The 24,218-nt window shown below is 48.4% G+C and overlaps 1 protein-coding gene across 1 annotated transcript in view; it reads left to right on the top strand.

Moving 5' to 3' along the window:
• Positions 1-7,700: 7,700 nt before the first annotated feature.
• The window catches only part of ALDH1B1 (aldehyde dehydrogenase 1 family member B1), an 87,469-nt gene continuing 70,951 nt past the window's right edge, over positions 7,701-24,218 (top strand). The window contains exon 1 of the mRNA XM_078676315.1: positions 7,701-7,844. The gene's annotated coding sequence lies outside the window, so the exon portion shown is untranslated. The remainder of the gene's footprint in view (positions 7,845-24,218) is intronic.

The following is a 24,218-nucleotide window of genomic DNA, read 5'->3' as shown; positions in this document are numbered from 1 at the left end:
TTACTAATGTGGGGGACATACCTAATCAGGTGGTAGACAAAATTGAGCAAAAACAAATCATGGGAAAAACATCAGGGGAAGGAGGAGAGATAGCAGCTCCGACTCATCCACTCCAACCACAAGCAGAAGCAGGTGCAAATATTGCTATAGCTGATGATCCTAGGGCAGAGCTACCACTGATTACTGAACCAGCTTGGGGTCTAGAAGCGGGACCAATGGAATTAATTGTGGAAGCCTCTCCCCTAATATTGGTTTTAGCTAATGTCCCAACCTAGAAAGAAGGCCAGAATGAATCTCCTCAATCCTTATCACATAAAGCATTGCTTTGGTTGTGTAACAACATGCACATTTCTCCCTGGGATAAATAAAAGCTGTCAGAAGACTTGTCATCAGCAAGAAGAGTAAAGTGGATAGGAAGTAGTTCTAAAAGATTTGAGGGCGACTGTGTGATATTGAATTTCAAATCTCCTGAAGTCTTACCTGAATTACTACCTAACCTATTCCCCCGCAACGTAGAACAGCAGAAATATTTCCTCTTACGCTGGATTTCTTTTACAGTAGAAGAGGACTGGTAGCAAAACCAAGTGTGCTAAGGACCAAATGGTCAGTGGTGGGTAGTAGAAAGACAAGGGGGGGCCAAACATGTGATTGGGGGCTAAATACGGAAAATAGATACTCTGCCCTGTCTAATTTAAATGAGTGTGATTGACTCATAGGGCCAACGAATAAGCTAGAAAATTCACAGGAGAGGTTAACACCTTTATCTACTTTAAACACGGTCTGTAAACTGACTAATACCCAGGTAGGAAGATGTAGGGAATCCTTAGATCCTATTGTAAGGAGGGTTGAAAATGCAAAACAGGATAGAAATAACATCGTTAAGCAGGAAATATCCGGTGGCCGAGTGTCTAAACAGGAGTTATCTGCTCCTCCTGATACCCTCGCGGCAACCCCAGAAACCAGTTTACCCCTAACATCTGAACAAATAGCAAATGGCAGAGGTCCGTGTTTGATAGGACTAAACCAGGATAAATTAACCCTGACTTTCATGTCATGGAATGTCGCAGGTGTAGCAAATAAAATGGCAACTCCAGAATGGTGCGAGTTCATTAACCCTTTTGATATCATTATGTTACAAGAAACGTGGTCACTGAATCCAGTATTCCGACAGGGGTATATAACATTTTGTATCCCTGCAATAAAAAATCAAACTGGCCGACCTTCGGGAGGCCTACTAATATGGATACGTCAGTCATTGAACTGCATAGTAAAAAAAAGATCTCTACCATCTAATGATATCTTAGGACTTGACATTAGATGGGATAATGGCCAGGAGCTAGCCCTTTTTAACATATATGCCAGGGGGGTTGGTCGTGGGAAATCTTCTGATGTGGTGTCTACTTTAGAACGTGAACTAGAGCTGCTACCTCTGAAGCCACATATTATAGTAGGCGGAGACATTAATTCTACCTTTGAGCCTTTGGGGGAGGAGGATATGGAATTATGTCAGGAAGAAGATAGTAAATGGGAAATTCCCCAGCTTGAGTTGCCTACAATTAAGAGTTGGAGTACTGTAGCCATCCAAGTGAAAAGCCTTTGTCTGGCAAGAGGTCTAAGAGCGGTTAATGGGCGTACGCCCTCTGATCGAAATGGAAATAACACATTTGATAATGGCCGGGCAGCTAGCAGAATAGACTATTTCTTATTAGACAAACGGGAATGGAGTAAATTGATAGATATGGTCGTGGAACCAAGAATGGAAAGCGATCACAATCCCTTGTGCATGACCCTCCATACACACCAGGGGAGCATGGTACAAAGTAGCAGGGATAAACTGGTGACCAAGGATTTAGTATGCTCAAATAACCAGCGAAACCTGAAATGGGGAAGGCTTGTAGAAGATGTAGGGAAGCTGGATGATCTGAAGAGAACAGTGGTTATTGAAATAAATTGCATTAAACCTCATACTGGGAACCCGGATTTCCAGGCCTACATGGTAGAGGCCCATAAAAAAAAAAATTCATGAATTACAGGGTTTCTTCTTAAAAAAGGTAGACCGTAGCACGAGTAAAAAACAACCACCAAAACAGAGCTGGTATGATAAGAGCTGCAGAATGGCAAGACAAAATTTGAGTAGCGAATTAAGAAAGGGAAAGGCTGATGCAGTAAGGAAAGCGAGGGACCTATATAGACTATCCCAAAAGCAAGCTAAGAGACGATGGGACGAAGAACATTGGCGTGAGTTGAAGCATGCATGTGCAGCTAGGGATTCTAAGTTGTTTTGGTCTACGGTAAAATGGGATAGGGGAGGGGCAGCTCCTCAACACCATAATCACGTGGGAAAAAACAAATGGATTGAGTTTTTCGAGCCACAGTATGCCCGCAGCAAAACACAAGTCATTGAGACCCCCCCCCCCCCAACTGTTTATTATACACAAAAAGTATTTAATGAAAATGATGTTAGTATTGCTTTGGATTGTATAACGGGGGGAAGAGAACCTGGAATGGACGGTATTCCGGCAGATGTTTTTTTTACAGATAGGAAATCATGGTGTTTGTATTTTTCATGGTTGGCGAATGCAGTGGCTATGGGAGGAGAAGTCCCCCCCCACCTGGAAAGGAGCTAAAATAATTCCCGTCTTTAAAAAAGGCGATAAATCCCTTCCAAAAAATTATAGACCCATCAGCTTGATAGACACAGCACAGAAGCTGATGGGCCGACTAGTCCAGAACAAACTCCAGTCATGGATTTAGGAAAATAACATCTTGTCGCCATACCAAGCGGGGTTCCGCCCACTGACCAGTTCAATAGATCAGGTATTCTATTTCATCGCTATCTACTGGAGAAATGTAACCTTGAAAAACGGCACCTTATATGCCGTATTCGTGGACTTAAAATCAGCCTTTGACCTAGTGCCACGAGAAAAGCTGTGGAAAACTTTGGCTGAAGCAGGTTTAAGTCCGGAACTGCTCACTCTTCTTGTGCGCCTGCATGAAAATAATTACGCCAAAATCCGGTGGGGAGCACAGGGAGAAGTGACCGAGTCATTTCCAGTAGAACGAGGGGTGCGGCAAGGGTGCGTCCTGGCCCCTACATTATTTTCCATCTATATCAATGGTATTGTGGAACATTTGAAAAAATCGCCTAACGATGCCCCAATCTTAGCTGGCTCACATGTCCCCGTCGAATCGAAGGGGGACCCCACATCAATTTTAGGCAGGTAGACGGGGAAAAAAAGAACATCAAATACAGGAAGGATACCTGCCCAGCGTAATCTAGGTAAGTGGCCTCGGAGAGGTCCTCTATATTAAACAACGTACCCTGAACCCAAGCAAATTATATCACAGATACATATTGTTCAGATTTATCAAGATTTATTTTTTATTTTAAGATTCATTTTTGTTATGAATGAATAAAGGTAATTCATAGAAAAAATATATACCATAATAAATAGACACAATAGCAAAAATAAACAGTGGTTCTTGCCCCACACTTACATATCATCTGCACTCATACAACGAACATTCACACATCATACAACACTAAGCAATGATGGTCTTAGATGACATGAGGACCGATGGTCAGGTGTCCGGGTTGGTTCAGTGAGTTCCTGGATGGGAACAAACGCCAACGCGCGTTTCGGTGTATAGCCCCGTCCGGGGCTGCACCTTCATCAGGGCAAAGTGAGGGGGGGGAAGGGTGGAGGAACCACAAACGGACGAGTATTCTGTAAAAAACATATTAAAAACAAGTATTAAGAAGACATACTTGCATGGGTTCAAGGCACAAGGCAACGGGATGCTTAAATACTTATATAGATTATGACATCCAGTTAGTCGAGTCTTAACTAGGCCTACAGTCAACACACAAACAGTTAAAGTAACAAGTCAGTATATACATATCTAAAATGAAGGAAGAGAAAATTGGAAATACAACAATGGGCATCGGCTAGGGGCACTTAGTGACAGACAGTCGATACAACTGGCAGGTCATGGAAACAACACTATTGTTTGTTTTACCTGTAAGTGGCAGATATGACTGGCTCTATATTGAGGCGTGGGTTATCTTTTGCTGGCACCCAAGTGTCAAGGCATAGCCGTCCGGGGTATCTGCAGGAAATTAGTGCAAAGAATGCTAAGAGTGGACTTGGTCGCTTCACTAGATAAGATTTTTATACCTAATTGCTCATCGGGGGTGGTCCTATGAGGGTCAGCTGTCAGTCATACCTGAGAAAGGGGGAATGATGTCCCCGGAGATGCGCGGAGGTATAGGCACAGAAAAAGATGACGTAGTGCAGAAAAAAGTATTACCCTGAGGTGAAAGAAAAAAGAAGAAAATCAGTATCTATTGCTCACCAGTGCGAGGTCCTGCCTGAGGGGAGAGGAGACTAACAATGTTATGGAAAGTATACCTGTCGGTTATGGAGACGATACCACAGATGGATTCTGGTAGGGGAAGACGCCGCCGACTGGTAGTGGCCAATAGAAATACCTGCAGCGGGAGAAAGGCGGCTTACTGGACGATAGACTACGGATGGCCAATAATGAACACACACGCTAAGCGTGGCAAATTTCATAAGATGCGTTTTCAATGGCAGATATCGCAAGCCGGGGTTCTTACCCAATAAAATATCTTAAGGTTTTCTACGGGATTCCAGGAATGACGTATATGCTAGCGCTCCGGATTTCCCTCATAGGTGGGTCCAGATGCAGTCTGAGGAAACATAACGTTTTCACCAGGGTGAGAAAAGTATGCTAGATAGAAATTGTATACGCTATAAGGGCTAAATAACGGACTCAACCTTCTAAGGAGGTTACCGACAGCTGGATTCGGTCATGGAAGTAAACATACCTGGCGCATTAGCGAGTGGCGGTTTCCAGTCGGCGGCCCGGGTGGTATGTGCAGGGGCAGGCGATGAGCGGGGATGGAAGAGGGAACACGCCTATATATACCTATATGCGGCCGTAATAGTAGTCAGCTGTCGTGGCGCGGGAACACTGGAGTATTAGCAATATAGATGACGGATCAGAGGAGTCTGGTCCCTTCGTAGGAAACAAGGCGGCCATCTTATAGTGGAGTACCTGACATAAAAGCATAACCAGAGGGATCTGATCCCTTTATAGGAAATGAGACGGCGATCTTATATGGAAAAGTCTGTAATGGCCATTAGTTATGTGGGAGAAAGAAAAAGATTAGATGGACTAGTCGATCCTGTCAAACAGTATATACGAAGGTATCAGCCCCGGGTGGGGCACTGGTCACAGACGGACGAGGGGGGGGGGTTTATTCTTAAAGCGGTGCGCACATAGGGAGGGTTCTAGAAGGCTTTACTCGAGTAGCAGGAACATTCAGCCACTCGTATGAGTGGGTATGCTGGAAGATGTAGTCTGTTTTCCTTAGACTGGTAAGGATCGATAAAGGTCAGCAATTCAGAGGGGGTTAAACTGAAAATTACAAAAGGGCATTCGCCCATGGGCATTCCTCGTTGAGGCCCTTTTCCATGCTGTTGAGGAAAAAAATCCAAAAGACCTCTCGTTTTTTTCTCAACAGGGTAGGATCTGTGCCCACCGGGGTTTGAATCTTTTCCAGTATTGACCACCTAAGGTCAGTTTCAGAGTGCCCCTTAGATGTCCAATGCTCTACTAAGGGAGCTCCCCTTTTGCCAGTACGGATGTTTGATTTGTGCTCCCCAATGCGAAGCCTTATCTCCCTTCCTGTTTCGCCAACATATGGTGTTTCACAGGGGCATAAGATGATATAGATACAATTGGGGGACCGGCAATTGGTCATTCTGGTAAGGTGGATGGTGCGGGTTGGTGTGGTGATCATATTTCCCACTATCGCATGTCCCCGTCCTCATGTTCGCGGATGATACGCTTATACTTTCCCGCACACCGAGCGGCCTTCAAAAGGCTGTTAACTCATTTGGTGATTATTGTGATAGTCGGGGCCTTGAGCTGAACACAACCAAGACAAAATGTATGTGTTTGAATCGACAGTCTACATTTAAAGGTGTAATCAAGTATAAGGGTACTCCTCTTGAGGAAGTGAAAGATTTTTCCTATTTAGGAATAATACTCCAGAACAACATGAAATGGAAATCGCACATTAATACCGCAATACTAAAATTTAGCCAGTTATCAGGTGCGGTGGCCATGAAACACAAAGCCTCCTTGACAAAACCCATAAATTGTGCTCTTGAAATTTATAATATGAAGGTCTTGAGCGCATGTTTGTATGGCTCTGAACTTTGGGGCTTATCAAACCTGGTGGACTTGGTTGTAGCGGAAAACAAATTTTTGCGAGGGTTAATAATGGTACCACAAAGTACACCCATAATTCCATTGAAGTTGGAACTGGGTAGGAAAAGCATTGAGGATATTGCCCGATTACGGCCATTGTTGTATTGGAGGCGACTGATGGTGACCCCTGAGCTGGCTCACTACGCCGATGCATTGTTAGATGTTGTTAAGTTAGATCGGTTTCACTGTATTGCTTGGTTGAAAGATCTGCGGGGCCTATTGGTAAAACTAAATTTGGACCATCTTTGGGGCAACAGGGATGTGGGTTGCTTTCCGACAAAAGCAAAATTGAAAGAAATGTACTGGGAGATGGTGTACTCCACAATTTATTGCACTGGGAAAATAGCTAAAATGTCAGCCCGGTTTCTGGATATTAAAATGGTACCAGTATGTGAAACCTATTGGGACATAATTGAAAGCCCACGTGACAGGAAGCTATATTTTCAATTCCGAGTAGGAACACTGCCAGTAAATGCTTTCAAGAAACATTGGATCCCACCGCGGGACGAGTATTGCTATTTCTGTAAAGATCAAACGGAGCATATTTCCCACTTGTTGTTTTGTTGCCCCTTATATGCCAACCCACGCCGGAAATGGCTACGTCCAGTTTGTCTGAATATTGGCACTCGCAGCCAATCGACTGCTCTTAGAATACTAGAATCAGACTGCTCCCCGTTCTTTGCAATTGCTGTAGCAAAATTTCTTGGCTGGGCATAGGTAATTCGCACTCGCACTTTGGCAGCTAATGAGATAAACTGAAATTGTTTTATCAGAATTTTATGAAATAAGCAAGTAGCTTTAACTGTATAGTGTTTTCGACTGTCAAATGTTTAATAATGTATTTTAATATAACTTTTTAGATGTAGTATTTATTTGTATAGTGTTTAGGGAGGAAATGCTTTTATGACAAATGTCGAATAAAGCTTTGAAATTGAATTGATAAGTATTGTTGGGAATGTTTTTGATTATATATTTATGGGGGAAAATGTTTGAAGTTTTGATAATGTTTTCTTTCTCTCTCATGATAAAAATGTTGCTTTAAGAAGGAATACTCTGTTTTGCCTGTCCTAATAAAGTGACCTTTTCTGCTAAGGATAATAAGGCGTGGATTGTTGTTATTGTGCGTGAATGATTGATTCATTCATAAATCATTTGAATCAAAATTGGTACGTTTTGTTTACTTTTCAGGGTGTGAATGTTCCAAGACATTGAAAAACGTAATTTAATTTCAGCAAGAATTGGAAAGCATGTTAAGGGTTTCATCACGGAAAGCTGGCATCGGCTGTGCTTTACGAATCATTTACAGTGATATGTAATCTATTTATCTGGTTGGCTACATTCCTACAAGTCCTCGGTCTATCCATGGAGCCTGTCGTTCAACTGGCTCTCAAGACAACGTGATGTGTAGTGACCGGAGCTGCTCGCCAGGGGGCGTGCTCTGTCTCCGCCTCCTCCAGTTGAATAAGAGGGCAGGCAGCAGGCGGGCGTTCTTGTTTGGAAGAGCTGCCGTCACCGTGACTTGTAGCGCTGATCCCGCACAGGTGAGGAGGCTGCGTGCGCCTGGGGTACCACAGGCTGTGATGGCACTTGGCGGGGTCCCCCAGCTCTTTGGTAAACTGTAGGTGGATGCTGCTCTTTTAATGCTACATCGGCTGCAGCAATGAGAACATGCGGCTCTGTGGGAAGGGTATTGTACAGGGAGGGGGAGACATGCAGGCACAGCGAAGGTTTGGTAACGTTCCTCCCAGCAGCGGCTGGGCTCAGGCTGCAGCGATGCCGGGCGCGCTGCGGGGAGGTGCACACTGGCAAGGATTACTGTTCGCCTGCACACCCGAGGCGCTCTTCGCAGAGGTTATTCTGCATGAAAGACCGTCCTGCCTCTAGTCAAGAACGGATTCAAAAGGGCCTTTTATTGTTTTGTCGTGAGTTTCGACATGTCCCTTTTGATGTAAGTCTTACATCTGCGTTTATTGGACAGGACTCCGGGTCCTTCGGGAAAAATGTTTCGCCTCAGTCCTCCTAAAATGCCCCTCTTGTCAAATTAGGTCAGAGGGCAGACACAGTTGTTAGCATTACTGCTTAAAAATCTCACATTTCTGTGTTCCTGAATTTAGCTGGGCGTATAAATGTCCAGCAGTGGGGGCCCTGGGACACGGCCAGTCTCTCTTTCGCCCGAACGACGGCTGTTATATTCAAAAAGGTATTTTTTTCTATTACCTCCTTAAGTATAAACACTTAACATCGTGTTCTTAACGGAGCTTCCTTATGGATGTAATGTATGACATCTTCTGTCAGGGTTAAAGTCTAGTTATGGAATTGGATCGGCAACGCCTCCTACAGACAATTTAACACACAATAGGCAACTTCTGAACAAAGCATTAAACTAAACGTATTCGAACTCTCGTATTGGCAGCTGCAGTTGTTTGTTCGGAATCTGTTTGGCTTTAATCCATCCACTGGCGCCCCGCCGTCTCTCGGCCCTCTTTTATAGCTGTGGCCAGATACTGCGAGTTGCAACACCTGATTTGAACCCGACAGTAAAGTTATTCAAACCGTTTTTATATTGGTTCTTCGCCGCGAGACGATTATGGATCTGGTGACGTGTTCGACATTTGAAAGTTTTCCACGGACCACTGGTATGGTCCAACGGGTTCGCTTGTTGGAGATTAAAGTCGTTTGTCTTAATTGCCTATATTAAGTTGTAATTTTTACTCATCGTTTGAAAATGTACGCTATAAAGGTAGACAACAAACCCCGACTGAAAAAGCATGGCCAAATATTTGCAGCAGTGCACTGTCTCAACCTTGCTCAGACTACATTCTTCAGGGGCGTACCTTCCCTAATGTTTTTCTGATAAATAGCTGGGTAGAGGTGCTTTTAGTCGAATATGATGAGGTGTGTGTTGGTTTTCACCAGGATGTTTCACATACACACAGACCGAAAAACACACACACACTTTCCCTCTGTCTTGAAAGTCCTCAAAAATGTTTATTATTTTACAAAATATTGTTTTCTCGCGCATAGTGCTCCTACCAATCCGCATTGCTTTCAGTTTTCACTGTCCGTTAGGCCCTCTCAATCAACCTGCTTGTTCTATGTATTTTAACGTTATATGTCAGCGTGAATGTTGGAAAATCTGAAGCCCCCCCTCCAAAAAACAAATCCTACTGAGCATTCCATGCCCTTGCTGGTCTGCGGTGGGTGCCTTGGGATTATGTTGAAAGTCCACAGACTGCTGGAAGCACCAGGGTGCTATCAATGTCAGAACAGGTGCTCTTTAGAAGTGGCAGTGATGGTGTAACACCTATAAAATGGTAAACTGCACTTTCACCATCAGGAACTTGCCCCAAAATGGCTACAGCTTGAGTTAGTAATGTAACCATGTCTTCCTTCAGATGGGTTTTAGGCGTGGATAGGTTTGGTTATTTTTAATGGCGCTACATTTTGTACATATAAACTTTTTTATACGCTTTATATTCAACAGAGCTTTATAAATGTGAAATATGTGAGCCGTCCCTTGGTGCTTTGGTTTGCTTTGGGAGGTGAAAGTGCTGCTCAGAGATTACACTCAGCGTAGTGAGCCTCAGCTGGGCTATGCCTCCGCCTCTTCAGTTTAGGTCTGCTCTTAGCACATTTAGGTCTCACTTGGCAGCCCATGTGTCTGCAAGACCTAGTGTTTCCACTTATCTAAAATATATACAGAGGGGTCTCTGACTTCACCCAGAGGAGCTGCTCTCGCACCTAATGCTATTGGCGTTTGAAACCATTTCATAATTTATGGACTGCTTACATTGCAATGCATGAAGGACCATTTTTGTATGCATATCAAAAGTACAATAGATACATCCGGTTTTGTATTTTTTTGCAGGTGGGGGTCACTGTTTTTCACGTCAGCTGGTTTTTAAAAATTATTTTGTTCAGCACATAGAAGCCAGGCCTATTGATTTTTCTAGTGTTCGATGTATTTAGCTGTCTGTTGGTTTTCTGTAGTCTCGGGTAATTTGATTCCAACTTTTTCCTTTTCTGATTTTGAATAATCATGTTTTTTTATGAGTTAATTAAGATTCACTTAGGATCACCTACACACCTTGGAATGTATTAATCACTGCAGGTTTATGTTTAAATGATGAGCATTTCACATCATGGATGCTCGTCCTCTGTGGCACTGCCTTTTTCTACTTGCAAATTGGTTGTAAAATAAGGGGATGTGAGACAGCCAATAAAGTGCACAGAGACATGGAGAATGCACGTCTGCTTCGATTTTAGTGCATTTTGTTTTGTTCCTGGAAACCAGTTTTGGATTCTTGGAATGGAGTTTTTGGATTCTTGGAATGGAGTTGGCAGAATGGGGTGCCTGTCGGAGTTGGGGCACCCAGTGGCGTGATTAAAGTTTAAGGGGCACCCCTGCAATGTACGCGGAGGGGCCCGCTCCGAATTTAATATGGAGTGCTCAGGCCTGAGTACTGTTCTGAGGGGGACCCCTGCAGCTCAGGGGGCCCCAGCACTGCTGGGGATGCGGGGGCCTATGTAATGCCCCTGCAGGCACTCTAGATCTTCTCAGACGTGTCCTCCAACTCTGCCCTTCGGCCTCAAAAGGCTTGGTTATATTCTTCTCGTTCCTAACCCATACTGTTAAGTGGTAAGCAAACCTGCGGAAGGTGGTAGACATTACTATCTAGGAAAAGAGCGAAACGTCTGGAAATCCACAGAAGTTGTAGTTGGACAATGCATGGGATAGGGAGATTGTCTCGAATGCATTTCAGTGGGCTCATGTGTTGGCTGCAGAGACTTGTTTTTCATCTGAAGATCAGAGGTGACATCACACCTAGTCTGTGCAATCTCCCCTGATGAGGTGATTAGTGAGTTGGTTAATTCCTGCATTGTTGCCTAGACAATGAACTTCACGGCACATTCTTTTGCTAGGGTAACTTTTTTCAACCGGACTGCAGTGGCATAAAGTTTTCTGCAATCAGAAAATAAGCACAATCACCAGTGAAATCTACATTCAGGAGTTCTAGATTCGGAAGCCAGTGGCCAGTAACCCTTCGTAGCTGTGTCCTCAGTCACAGGAGTGATGGGATCGGGTCTGAAGAGCCATTGAGACCATCTTGAAGCCCAAGAGAACCAAATGGTCTGAATAGAAATACTTCAGTGATGCATGCGCAGTTGGAATGTGCAAATTACATAATTCTGGTAGAAAATGTGGTCACAGTACCTCTGCTGCTAGATTTTCTGACCTGGTTTTTAGGGCTCGGACTCCTCCCCACTGAAAGTGGGAGGAGTTTCGAGATCCTAATGTTAAAGAAGAGAAAAAAAAGTATCTCCTAGGGCTTTGGCGAGACAAATTCCACACATTCCTTAGCGTGTTCTGTCATCTGGCCAGTGATTCGTCTTCGTTGTGTTGTCGTTTTAATAGGCTTGAAGTGATAGGGTAAATGTAGTTTTGTTCCGCCATCTTGGGCATTTTTCGTTCGTGCTCGCGCAAAGAAGTACATTAATTATAATTAGGAGCTGTCAGGGTGCCTCCGTAAGTGAATCCAGATGGCCGGGCGCGTTCACCATTCAGCAGTGCTCAGCGCGCAGCTGCTGCATGCCAGGCCGGGAAAGGGCTTCATCAGCCTCACTCATCCGGATCACAAACTCGGATCCTCACCATGATGGAACACACCCCTTGCTGATCTAAACTGTTCCAGTTCAGACTGGGCTTCCACACGCAACTCTTATTTCAAAGTTCAGGTAAGGTAAACCGAACTGCAACTCCAAGCTATATTTGTTTTTTTTGGTTTCGTAATTGAGGCCAAGACCGAACTTTGCAAAAAACACAGGCTGTGAACACATTGTGTGTGTTTTAATGTTGCACTTCGTTGTAAATCCTTGACATACCTTTTTTTGCACTTTGGCTGCAGCTTGTATAAAGAGACTCGCCATCCTAAGTGTGCAATTCATTCCTTTCTTAGTTCGTCTCACCTCCTCCCTTCTTTTCTACTCTCCCCCCGCCCCTCCTATTTTCTTGCCATCGCTGGTTGCACTCTCTCCTCTCCACTACTAGTAATACCCGGCGCAGAGTGGCGGCGCAGAGTGGCGGCGCAGAGTGGCGGCGCAGAGTGGCGGCGCAGAGTGGCGGCGCAGAGTGGCGGCGCAGAGTGGCGGCGCAGAGTGGCGGCGCAGAGTGGCGGCGCAGAGTGGCGGCGCAGAGTGCAGAGTGACAGCAGAGTGGCGGCGCAGAGTGCAGAGTGACAGCAGAGTGCAGAGTGACAGCAGAGTGCAGAGTGACAGCAGAGTGCAGAGTGACAGGAGAGTGACAGCAGAGTGCAGAGTGACAGCAGAGTGACAGCAGAGTGCAGAGTGACAGCAGAGTGCAGAGTGACAGCAGAGTGCAGAGTGACAGCAGAGTGACAGCAGAGTGCAGAGTGACAGCAGAGTGACAGCAGAGTGCAGAGTGACAGCAGAGTGCAGAGTGACAGCAGAGTGCAGAGTGACAGCAGAGTGCAGAGTGACAGCAGAGTGCAGAGTGACAGCAGAGTGCAGAGTGACAGCAGAGTGCAGAGTGACAGCAGAGTGCAGAGTGACAGCAGAGTGACAGCAGAGTGCAGAGTGACAGCAGAGTGCAGAGTGACAGCAGAGTGCAGAGTGACAGCAGAGTGCAGAGTGACAGCAGAGTGCAGAGTGACAGCAGAGTGCAGAGTGCCAGCAGAGTGCAGAGTGCCAGCAGAGTGCCAGCAGAGTGCAGAGTGCCAGCAGAGTGACAGCAGAGTGCAGAGTGACAGCAGAGTGCAGAGTGACAGCAGAGTGCAGAGTGACAGCAGAGTGACAGCAGAGTGCAGAGTGACAGCAGAGTGCAGAGTGACAGCAGAGTGCAGAGTGACAGCAGAGTGCAGAGTGACAGCAGAGTGCAGAGTGACAGCAGAGTGCAGAGTGACAGCAGAGTGCAGAGTGACAGCAGAGTGCAGAGTGACAGCAGAGTGCAGAGTGACAGCAGAGTGCAGAGTGACAGCAGAGTGCAGAGTGACAGCAGAGTGCAGAGTGACAGCAGAGTGCAGAGTGACAGCAGAGTGCAGAGTGACAGCAGAGTGCAGAGTGACAGCAGAGTGCAGAGTGACAGCAGAGTGCAGAGTGACAGCAGAGTGCAGAGTGACAGCAGAGTGCAGAGTGACAGCAGAGTGCAGAGTGACAGCAGAGTGCAGAGTGACAGCAGAGTGCAGAGTGACAGCAGAGTGCAGAGTGACAGCAGAGTGCAGAGTGACAGCAGAGTGCAGAGTGACAGCAGAGTGCAGAGTGACAGCAGAGTGCAGAGTGACAGCAGAGTGCAGAGTGACAGCAGAGTGCAGAGTGACAGCAGAGTGCAGAGTGACAGCAGAGTGCAGAGTGACAGCAGAGTGCAGAGTGACAGCAGAGTGCAGAGTGCCAGCAGAGTGCAGAGTGCCAGCAGAGTGCAGAGTGCCAGCAGAGTGCAGAGTGCCAGCAGAGTGCAGAGTGCCAGCAGAGTGCAGAGTGCCAGCAGAGTGCAGAGTGCCAGCAGAGTGCAGAGTGCCAGCAGAGTGCAGAGTGCCAGCAGAGTGCAGAGTGCCAGCAGAGTGCAGAGTGCCAGCAGAGTGCAGAGTGCCAGCAGAGTGCAGAGTGCCAGCAGAGTGCAGAGTGCCAGCAGAGTGCAGAGTGCCAGCAGAGTGCAGAGTGCCAGCAGAGTGCAGAGTGCCAGCAGAGTGCAGAGTGCCAGCAGAGTGCAGAGTGCCAGCAGAGTGCAGAGTGCCAGCAGAGTGCAGAGTGCCAGCAGAGTGCAGAGTGCCAGCAGAGTGCAGAGTGCCAGCAGAGTGCAGAGTGCCAGCAGAGTGCAGAGTGCCAGCAGAGTGCAGAGTGCCAGCAGAGTGCAGAGTGCCAGCAGAGTGCAGAGTGCCAGCAGAGTGCAGAGTGCCAGCAGAGTGCAGAGTGCCAGCAGAGTGCAGAGTGCCAGCAGAGTGCAGAGTGCCAGCAGAGTGCAGAGTGCCAGCAGAGTGCAGAGTGCCAGCAGAGTGCAGAGTGCCAGCAGAGTGCAGAGTGCCAGCAGAGTGCAGAGTGCCAGCAGAGTGCAGAGTGCCAGCAGAGTGCAGAGTGCCAGCAGAGTGCAGAGTGCCAGCAGAGTGCAGAGTGCCAGCAGAGTGCAGAGTGCCAGCAGAGTGCAGAGTGCCAGCAGAGTGCAGAGTGCCAGCAGAGTGCAGAGTGCCAGCAGAGTGCAGAGTGCCAGCAGAGTGCAGAGTGCCAGCAGAGTGCAGAGTGCCAGCAGAGTGCAGAGTGCCAGCAGAGTGCAGAGTGCCAGCAGAGTGCAGAGTGCCAGCAGAGTGCAGAGTGCCAGCAGAGTGCAGAGTGCCAGCAGAGTGCAGAGTGCCAGCAGAGTGCAGAGTGCCAGCAGAGTGCAGAGTGCCAGCAGAGTGCAGAGTGCCAGCAGAGTGCAGAGTGCCAGCAGAGTGCAGAGTGCCAGCAGAGTGCAGAGTGCCAGCAGAGTGCAGAGTGCCAGCAGAGTGCAGAGTGCCAGCAGAGTGCAGAGTGCCAGCAGAGTGCAGAGTGCCAGCAGAGTGCAGAGTGCCAGCAGAGTGCAGAGTGCCAGCAGAGTGCAGAGTGCCAGCAGAGTGCAGAGTGCCAGCAGAGTGCAGAGTGCCAGCAGAGTGCAGAGTGCCAGCAGAGTGCAGAGTGCCAGCAGAGTGCAGAGTGCCAGCAGAGTGCAGAGTGCCAGCAGAGTGCAGAGTGCCAGCAGAGTGCAGAGTGCCAGCAGAGTGCAGAGTGCCAGCAGAGTGCAGAGTGCCAGCAGAGTGCAGAGTGCCAGCAGAGTGCAGAGTGCCAGCAGAGTGCAGAGTGCCAGCAGAGTGCAGAGTGCCAGCAGAGTGCAGAGTGCCAGCAGAGTGCAGAGTGCCAGCAGAGTGCAGAGTGCCAGCAGAGTGCAGAGTGCCAGCAGAGTGCAGAGTGCCAGCAGAGTGCAGAGTGCAGAGTGACAGCAGAGTGCAGAGTGACAGCAGAGTGCAGAGTGACAGCAGAGTGCAGAGTGACTGCAGAGTGCAGAGTGACTGCAGAGTGACTGCAGAGTGACTGCAGAGTGACTGCAGAGTGACTGCAGAGTGACTGCAGAGTGACTGCAGAGTGACTGCAGAGTGACTGCAGAGTGACTGCAGAGTGACTGCAGAGTGACTGCAGAGTGACTGCAGAGTGACTGCAGAGTGACTGCAGAGTGACTGCAGAGTGACTGCAGAGTGACTGCAGAGTGACTGCAGAGACAGTGTGTCAGGGTGCACATTGTGTGAGTGTGCAGAATGAGTGTGCAGGGTAAACAGTGTGTGACTACGGGGCAGTGTGTGAGTGTGCAGAAAACACCACACACACATACATCACACACACATAACGCACACACAAACCACACACCTCAGTCTCTCAACACCACACACTTGTCACCACTCAACACAACACACTCACCACCACACTCACTCTCCAGGCTCACCCCCACAGACTCACCACCACACACTCACCAGCACACAGAAAACAACACACACAACAACACACCCCCAGCCGTCAATGAATGCTTTCACCACGCACATACACCAACAACCATCATCCATCTGTGCATGCTTTTACCAAGCACACACCCACCAGCCGTCAGTGCACCCTTCCACCAGGCACACACACCTCCAGCCGGCAGTGCACTTTTCCACCAAGCAATCGCAGTATGGTACACTTTACTTTTAAACATATTCATATAAAGCACAGCATGCCACCATTGGTAAAATTACAATTCAACCAAGATACTTCCACTACACACCACATGCACACACTCCATAACACATGGCAAAAATACATTGGCATTTACAATGCCATTAGCTCAAACTCAAATAAATCCGAGCCCGATTGCATTTCTAATGCTTGTTTTTTTTGCAGTTATTATTTTACTCCTGCCCAAGCTATCACGCCCTGCAGACTTCCGGCATTCGCCTAAAGGCTATCGAGGTATCAACCCTCACGGAGCAAACAATCGGGACATTGTTCCCGCTTACCGCCCCTTGCCGGCCCCAACGGCTCCCGGCTTCACAAATTGTTGGCAAGCGGTCTAACTTCACCCGCCGAAAGCTCTTGACCTTGAGCTTCGTTGAAATCATCCAGATCCTTCGGGACGAAGTCCCTTCTATTGCGATTGACCATGAGTGACTGGCCCTTAATCCAAGCCGACCGCCTCCCCAAAGACACCACTATAAATACAAGCCTCCGAGGCTTATATTCAATATTCAGGCAATTATTTTCCAGTCCTGATGATGATCCTTGTATATGTTTGTTAAAGGATCGAAACGCCGTCGACAAGTAATAGTTACACACAAGTTTTCCAATGTGTTGCCATTCGTGTGTATACTAAATAAAGATAGCCTTGTTTTAATTTTCACTAAATTACATGCGTCCTGTGTTTCTTTGCCTGAAAGTATCCCCCTTTCCTTCTTTTATTTTCATTCCTTTTCTTTTTGTATTGGATACAGGATTGTATCCACTGTATAAATAAAGGTGCTCGCAATATTGTTTATCTCTCAAAATTGATTAAATATCGTGTCCGGCTGGACACTTTTTTAGCCTATAGTACACATTGTTGACTATAATTCATTTGGTGTTCTTTACTTGATACGTTAAGGACCAATGTTTTCTTTAAAAAAAGCTACTTTTATTGGGCCAGTTCATTTGTGATGTTCTTTTTTGTCTAACTCAGCAGATTTTCTACAATAAATGTAAGACCATGGCTGTAGATTAGCAGAGCATGACTGCGGGCATAGACGTAAGCACACCTTTAAAGAACACCGTGTCTTCAGAGTAGTGGTCAGCTGTGAGGCCATGTTGCCTCGCCCAGTGGACAGGATTTTGGGGCGTCTGCCCTACCATGGCTGCACTGTGCCAGTTCTCACCATCTGTCACCCGCATCTGTTTGCTTTTGAATATTTCACAGGGCTTGTGGCAGTTTTTATATTTGTAAAGCCCACTATGGCCCACAAGGGTATTCTGGCACTGAGCAGGTGTGTGCATAGTCCTGCCAATGTTAGGTTGGGTCATTCAAAATTCAGGTCTTCAGCTTTGCTTCTTAGGGGATTCAAGGACAGAGGAAGAAGCTCTGATCGGGTGACGAAGACCAATCATGCTTTGGGAGGGTAAACGTCGTTTACACCGCTCAACCTTTACCACGCTGCCATTACAACGCAAGTCATTACTACGACTTGCGCTGGATGGCGCTCTTGGTTAAGGAATATTGTGATTTTCTATTCCAACACCTTCCCTACTGTTACGTGGGCTGGAGTTGGAATAGAAAATTATAATAATCCTCAATCCGCGCCCTCCAACGCAAGTCGTTGTAACGACTTGCGTTGTAAAATCCGCAATGTAAAGTAGCGCGATCAAAATGATCGCGTTGTACTATCATACATCCCTTTGGGAGCGATGAAAGAGACCATACATCATCCTGGTTAAATTCTGTGTGTCTCTGATGTGTCAAACTTGGACTCCTTTGGAGTTGGGGTGCCTGGGTAGTTGATGGAAGGCGATGAGGATGTTCAGGTAGGTGGCGCCTAAGTTGTGTAGTTCCCTAAATGTGTGTATGAGAAGTTTGAATTGGGCGCATTTGTGCATCAGGAGCCTCCGGTGTAATGTGAGTTGTATGCGGGAGGTTAAGGATTAGTCTCGCTATGGAGTTCTGGATGGTTTGTAGTCCTTTTGAGTTGCTTGGTGATCCCAACGTAGAGGGTGTTGCCGTCGACCAATGTGCTGGTAACTTTGGTGAGGTAAATGGCATGCTAACTGTTGATTGGGAGAAAAGCCACTGGATTTTCTGACCTGGTGTCTTTTGCAGCTAATATTTTACCAAATGTGCTGCATAATTCATAATCGACATAATTTGAAGACTCTGACGAAAATGTTTTTTACCTGAAGGGATCAAATCACTAAAAAAAAAGTGTTTGGTCCTGAATGTGGAGGACGCCTTGGAAAGTTGGGTGGTATCCTGTTAGTAGCCGATTGCTGTAATTGTGTTAAAATGGTACGAGCGAAGTAAACCGTTCGCCCATAGAGATATATCAGTTACAATGACAAAGCGGTGAAACAGAACGACCATAGACTAAACCACCTTGAGTCACATGATGTAACTTTTCTTGCCGCATAATTACATCAAACCGTCTGCATAACGTGGTCCTCCATTGCCACGTAATCCCAGTGTCCATGCTCATTTCATTCAAGGTTTTTACTGCTAGGGAATGGCAGCCTCTCTTTTAACCTCCCATCACTAAAATAACGGACAAAACTGAGAAAGTTGGACCCCGGTGCGGTCAAGAGATTGGGCAGGGTACAGTCTGCTTAAATCACGCCAAGAGCCTCTGGGCCATGGTGGCAGTGGTTTGGCTGTGACCGCGCAGCCCATGCCCCTGCCCTGCGTTTCCTTCCACATTGTGGCATAGATGGATTTCTGAAAAGATGGCATCTCTTACAGGAACCTTCTTCGTGTATGCATTAACAAGGGCTCCTTTAGCTCGCTCACTGGGCCCTTTTCAAGGACCTCAGAGCACCTTGCTTGCTGCACCCAATGGATAGCGCTGCGGCTCATCACACACCGAGCTACTGTGGTGGGCTTCATACGCTCTGCTGCTCGTCGTTGTTTATTTTAGAGCACTGCTTAAAACGTATTTGTGTTTTTGCCGGACCTTGACCAGTCGTTCCCCAACTGAACTTCAGGAACATATTTTATATAAAATATACAAAATAGTTTTTACTTTTTTACTACCGTCTTAATGCCACCCTATGCCTGTACATAACGGGCACTGCCCAGTTTGGTGAATTTGAAAGTGGTGATATCTGAAAGAGAGATGGCTGAGCTAGCTAGGATTTGACTTCGTAACCTGTAGATTAGCCTCTCTCAGCTGCGTTTAACTCACGGAGCCATCTCACTGGCTTAACTCATTACCTTCGTCTCAATGTCTTGCTTATATAAATAACCCTCAGTCGTGTACCAAATGCCATGCTCATGGGTTGTACTTCAAGCAAGGAAAATGAGGCTATACGGCCCGCCCCCGTTGTGTATGTAGTTAGAAAAAGGTGTGGCTGGGTTGCAGCGGGCTCCTCACAACCCTGGGCCTGAGTACCAGTGTTAATTTCAACCTGAAGTACCAACGATAGCTGTGCCTCTGGAAGTTTCGGTTAGTAACTTAGGGCCCTATTACGATGGCAGGCAGACAAAGTCCCCCCGCCATCGTATTGGGTAACGGGACAGACCGCCCATGTCGCGGAAATTATGACGTTACAACGCATACATTTACCATGCATGCCTTTACAACGCAGTTTTTACATCGCAACATCAATCAATCAATCATGCCATTTGTATAGCGCACTACTCACCCGGGAGGGTCTCAAGGCGCTTGGGGGGAGGGGTATGCTACTGCTCGAACAGCCAGGTCTTGAGTTGTTTCCTGAAGGCGAGATGGTCCTGGGTCAGCCGAAGGTGGATGGGGAGGGAGTTCCAAGTCTTGGCAGCCAGGTAAGAGAAGGATCTTCCTCCGGCGGTGGCTCTTCGGATGCGTGGTACGGCTGCGAGGGCGAGGCTGGTGGACCGTAGCTGGCGGGTGGGCGTGGAGAAGGTCAGGCGGTCGTTGAGGTACTTGGGGCCCAGGTCGTGGAGAGACTTGTGTGCGTGGGTGAGGAGCCGGAACGTGATCCTCTTGTCGACGGGGAGCCAGTGCAGGTTCCTCAGGTGGCTGGAGATGTGACTGCGTCGGGGCACATCCAGGATGAGTCGGGCGGAGGCGTTCTGGATGCGCTGGAGTCTTTTATGTAGCTTGGCTGTGGTTCCGGCATAGAGGGCGTTTCCGTAGTCCAGTCGGCTGGTGACGAGTGCCTGGGTGACAGTCTTCCTGGTCTCGGTCGGGATCCAGCGGAAGATCTTGCAAAGCATACGCAGGGTGTTGAAGCACGATGAGGAGACGGCGTTGACTTGTCTGGTCATCTAGAGGGAGGGGTCCAGGATGAAGCCCAGGTTGCGTGCGTGGTCGGTTGGCTTGGGTGCGGTGCCCAGGGCTTGGGGCCACCAGGAGTCGTCCCAGGCGGAGGGCGAAGATCCCAGGATGAGGACTTCCGTCTTGTAAGAGTTCAGCTTTAGGCGGCTGTCCTTCATCCACTCGGCGACGTCTTTCATCCCTTCGTGTAGGCAGGTTCTGGCGGTGTCGGGGTCTCTGGTGAGGGAGAGGATCAGCTGGGTGTCGTCGGCGTAAGAGATGATGTTGAGGTTGTGCTGGCGTGCGATGGCTGCGAGAGGTTTCATGTAGATGTTGAAGAGGGTGGGGCTGAGTGAAGATCCTTGTGGGACGCCGCAGATGACTTCGGTGGCCTCGGAGCGAAACGGGGGGAGGCGGACTCTTTGTGTTCTTCCGGCGAGGAACGAGATGATCCACTCCAGTGCCTTCTCTTGGATACCGATGTTGCTGAGGCGCTGGACTAGGGTGCGGTGGCAGACCGTGTCGAACGCAGCGGAGAGGTCCAGGAGGATGAGGGCCACTGTTTCCCCCTTGTCGAGCAGGGTCCGGATGTCGTCGGTGGCTGCGATGAGGACGGTCTCGGTGCTGTGGTTGGCTCTGAAGCCGGACTGCGAGGGGTCGAGGGATCCGTTCGTCTCGAGGAAGGCGGTCAGCTGTCTGTTGACGATCCTCTCGATGACTTTAGCAGGAAAGGGAGGAGCGAGATGGGGCGGAAGTTTTTGAGATCGGTGGGGTCCGCTGTAGGTTTCTTCAGGAGGGCGCTGATCTCGGTGTGCTTCCAGCTCTCCGGGAAGGTGGCGGTGTTGAAGGAGGCGTTGATGATGTTCCGGAGTTTGGGTGCGATGGTGGAGTCGGCCTTGTTGAAGACGTGGTGTGGGCAGGGGTCGGTCGGTGATCCGGAGTGGATGGTGTTCATCGTGCGGGCTGTGTCTTCGGTGGTCACCGTGGTCCAGGTGCGAAGGGTGGCGGTGGGGGGCGTTGGTTCGACGGTTGGGTGCGTGGGTGGGGCGCCGAAGCTGTTGTGGATGTCGGCGATCTTGCGGTGGAAAAACGAGGTGAGGGAGTCGCAGAGGTCTTGTGACGGAGTGATGTCGTTGGTGCCGGTGCTGGGGTTGGAGAACTCCTTGACGATAGTGAAGAGCTCTTTGCTGTCGTGGGCGTTGATGTCCAGTCGTTCCTTCAGGGATTTCTTCTTGGTGGTGCGGATGAGCTGGTGGTGCTTGCGGGTAGCGTGTTTGAGGGCGGACATGTTGTCGGTGGTCCGGTCGAGGAGCCAGGCTTTCTCGAGGGTGCGGCAGGTCTTCTTGGAGTCCTTGAGGTCGTCGGTGAACCAGGATGCCTTCTTGCTTCTGGGTCTGCTGGGAGGGTTCTTTAGTGGCGCGAGGTCGTCGGCGCAGGCGGTCAGCCACTGTGTGAAGTTGCGGGCTGCTTCGTTGAGGTCCGTTGTGTTGGCGGGTGGGCTCTGGCTGAGGGAGGTGGTGAGCTGGTATGCGGTGATCTTGCTCCAATTCCTGTGAGGTACCTGTTGCGGGTGGTGGTGGGTCGTGGATCTTTTGAAGCTGAAGTGGACGCAGCTGTGGTCGGTCCAGGGGAGTCCGGTGGCGTGGCTGAATGTGATGTACTTGCTGGAAGAGAAGACGGGATCAAGCGTGTGGCCGGCGTAGTGGGTGGGGGTGTTGACCAGTTGCTTGAGTCCGAGGTTGGCGAGGTTTTCCAGCAGGGCGGTGGTGTTGCGGTCCTTGTTGTTCTCCAGGTGGAAGTTGAGGTCCCCGAGGAGGATGTAGTCAGTGGAGGGGATGGCGTGCGGGCTGATGAAGTCTGTGATGTCTTCGCTGAATTGTGTGCGTGGTCCCGGGGGTCTGTAGACGAGGGTGCCTCTGAGGGTCGTCTTAGGGTCGGTGTGAATCTGGAAGTGGAGATGTTCGGCTGCGGCGAAGGAGTCGTTGGCGTCGGTCGTGATGCGGATGGTGTTCCTGTGGACGATGGCGATGCCACCTCCGGTCTGGTTGATGCAGTCCCTCCTGATGATCTTGTACCCGTCCGGGATGGCGATGGCGATGTCGGGTGCAGAGGAGGCGTTCATCCAGGTTTCCGTGAGGAAGGCGACGTCCGGTGATGTAGCGTCGAGGAGGTTCCAGAGTTCCACGGCGTGTCTGTGGACGGAGCGGGTGTTGATCAGGATGCACTTGAGGTGGTTGCTGCTGGTGTTTACAACGCATTATTTTACATAGCATGCCATTACATCGTATTTTCAGAAACTACCTTTACAACGCATTCCATTACATCGCATTATACCTTCACAACGCATACCATTACATTACATTTAAGGTAAGAATTGGATAGTATGGGGGTAATAATTACTATTTTAACTCCAGTAAGTGCAACAGTAGGGTAAGTGTTGGATAGTGTAGGGGTAAAAAATACTGTTCTAACTCCAGTGAGTGCAACAGTAGGGTAAGTGTCGGATAGTGTAAGGGTACTATGAGTTGTAATGGCATGCGTTGTAATGACTTGCGATGCAATGCCTGTGTTGTAGTGACATGCGATATAATGACTGCTATGTAAAGGTAGTGCAATGTAATGACTGTGTTGTAAAGGTTGTTTCCCATGCCGCGGCGGTCCCGCCATAGACATTAGGATGCGCCCACCACACTGGTGGGCACATACTACATTTCTAACATTGCGGCGGGCGGTGCGGTCAGCAGCACTGCCGCAATGTCAGAAATGCATGTCACGCATTTGCATGCACAACGTCACAGGCACCGCACGGTGCCTGCCACCTTGTGTATGCAAATACAGGGGGGGTACCATAGGTACCCCCCATGTGCACCCCCCCCCCCCAACACCCTGGGGGCCCGCAACAGGCCCCAGTAGGAAAGACCGCATGCCTTTCCATGGCGGCAAGGCTGATATCCGCCAACATCCTAATATGAATGGCTGTGTCTTGCAGACACCACCGCCATATTTAATATGCTTTCCGCCCAGACAAGTCGACCAGAGGAAAAGCGGCAGACTGTCTTTCCATCCGCAGTGGACCACCCAGCCATCCTAATATGGCGGGGTTCTTTCTGGTGTGAATGGCGGGTGGTTCGCCCTCTCTGGGCCAACGGTGCCTACTGTCAGCCCGGGGGGGACGAACCGCCCGCCATCCTAATGGGCCCCTTAATTCCGTTGTCCTTTTTGTAATGCAACTCTGTTCGTAAACCTAATCAGAACATCTCTCCTGGTTAAAAATTACCTCCTGAGTTGTCAAGAATTTGACCTTGGACCTACCATCGCATGGTCTGATTTAACAAGCAGCGTCGCGTTCAGGAGGAAGGCACACAATACGTTGAAAATTCATAGGCTGTTTATTTGCAAAACCCTCCACCCCAGTGCTCAGACTCTCTGCAAATCTTTCTGAGGTGCATAGTTTAGGTGGTCACCCTTTCTCTTTACTGCATGTTTGTCCCTCATTTTGCGCACCTCTGTGGTGCCCCACACTCAGCTAGCGCGGGTACCAAATGTCCCGCTTTTGTGTCCAAAGCGGAGGTACTCTGCCACATTAATGTATGGATGATCACCTTTCCTCAAGTGGTGACATTTTTTATTGCTTTGGCAAACACTTTAAAACGTGAGAGGAGACACAGTAGTCTGTCACTGTCATTTTTTTTAATGTCTGTCTTTTAGGGCCGTTGTACAGATTTCTTGGTACGATTACCAAAATCTAGATTGACTGACCTTGGAGACAGTATTGGGTTTATAATTTTTTTTGTGCATTCAATCAATTCAAATTCTACCTGTAATAAAGCATAATATTACCCCAGTTAGGGTAATGGCCAGCCACTCCCCAGCACATGTTGTTCATTACTGTTAGACCTGTCAACCTTAAGGTGGGCTTCCACCAAATGTTTTTGCCTTACTATTCCTGTTTTT

This window comes from Lissotriton helveticus, chromosome 2_1, assembly GCF_964261635.1.
Source record: "Lissotriton helveticus chromosome 2_1, aLisHel1.1, whole genome shotgun sequence".
NCBI classification, from domain to species: domain Eukaryota; kingdom Metazoa; phylum Chordata; class Amphibia; order Caudata; family Salamandridae; genus Lissotriton; species Lissotriton helveticus.
The sequence above is the reverse complement of the archived record's forward strand: the minus strand, read 5'-3'. Positions and strand labels throughout refer to the sequence as shown.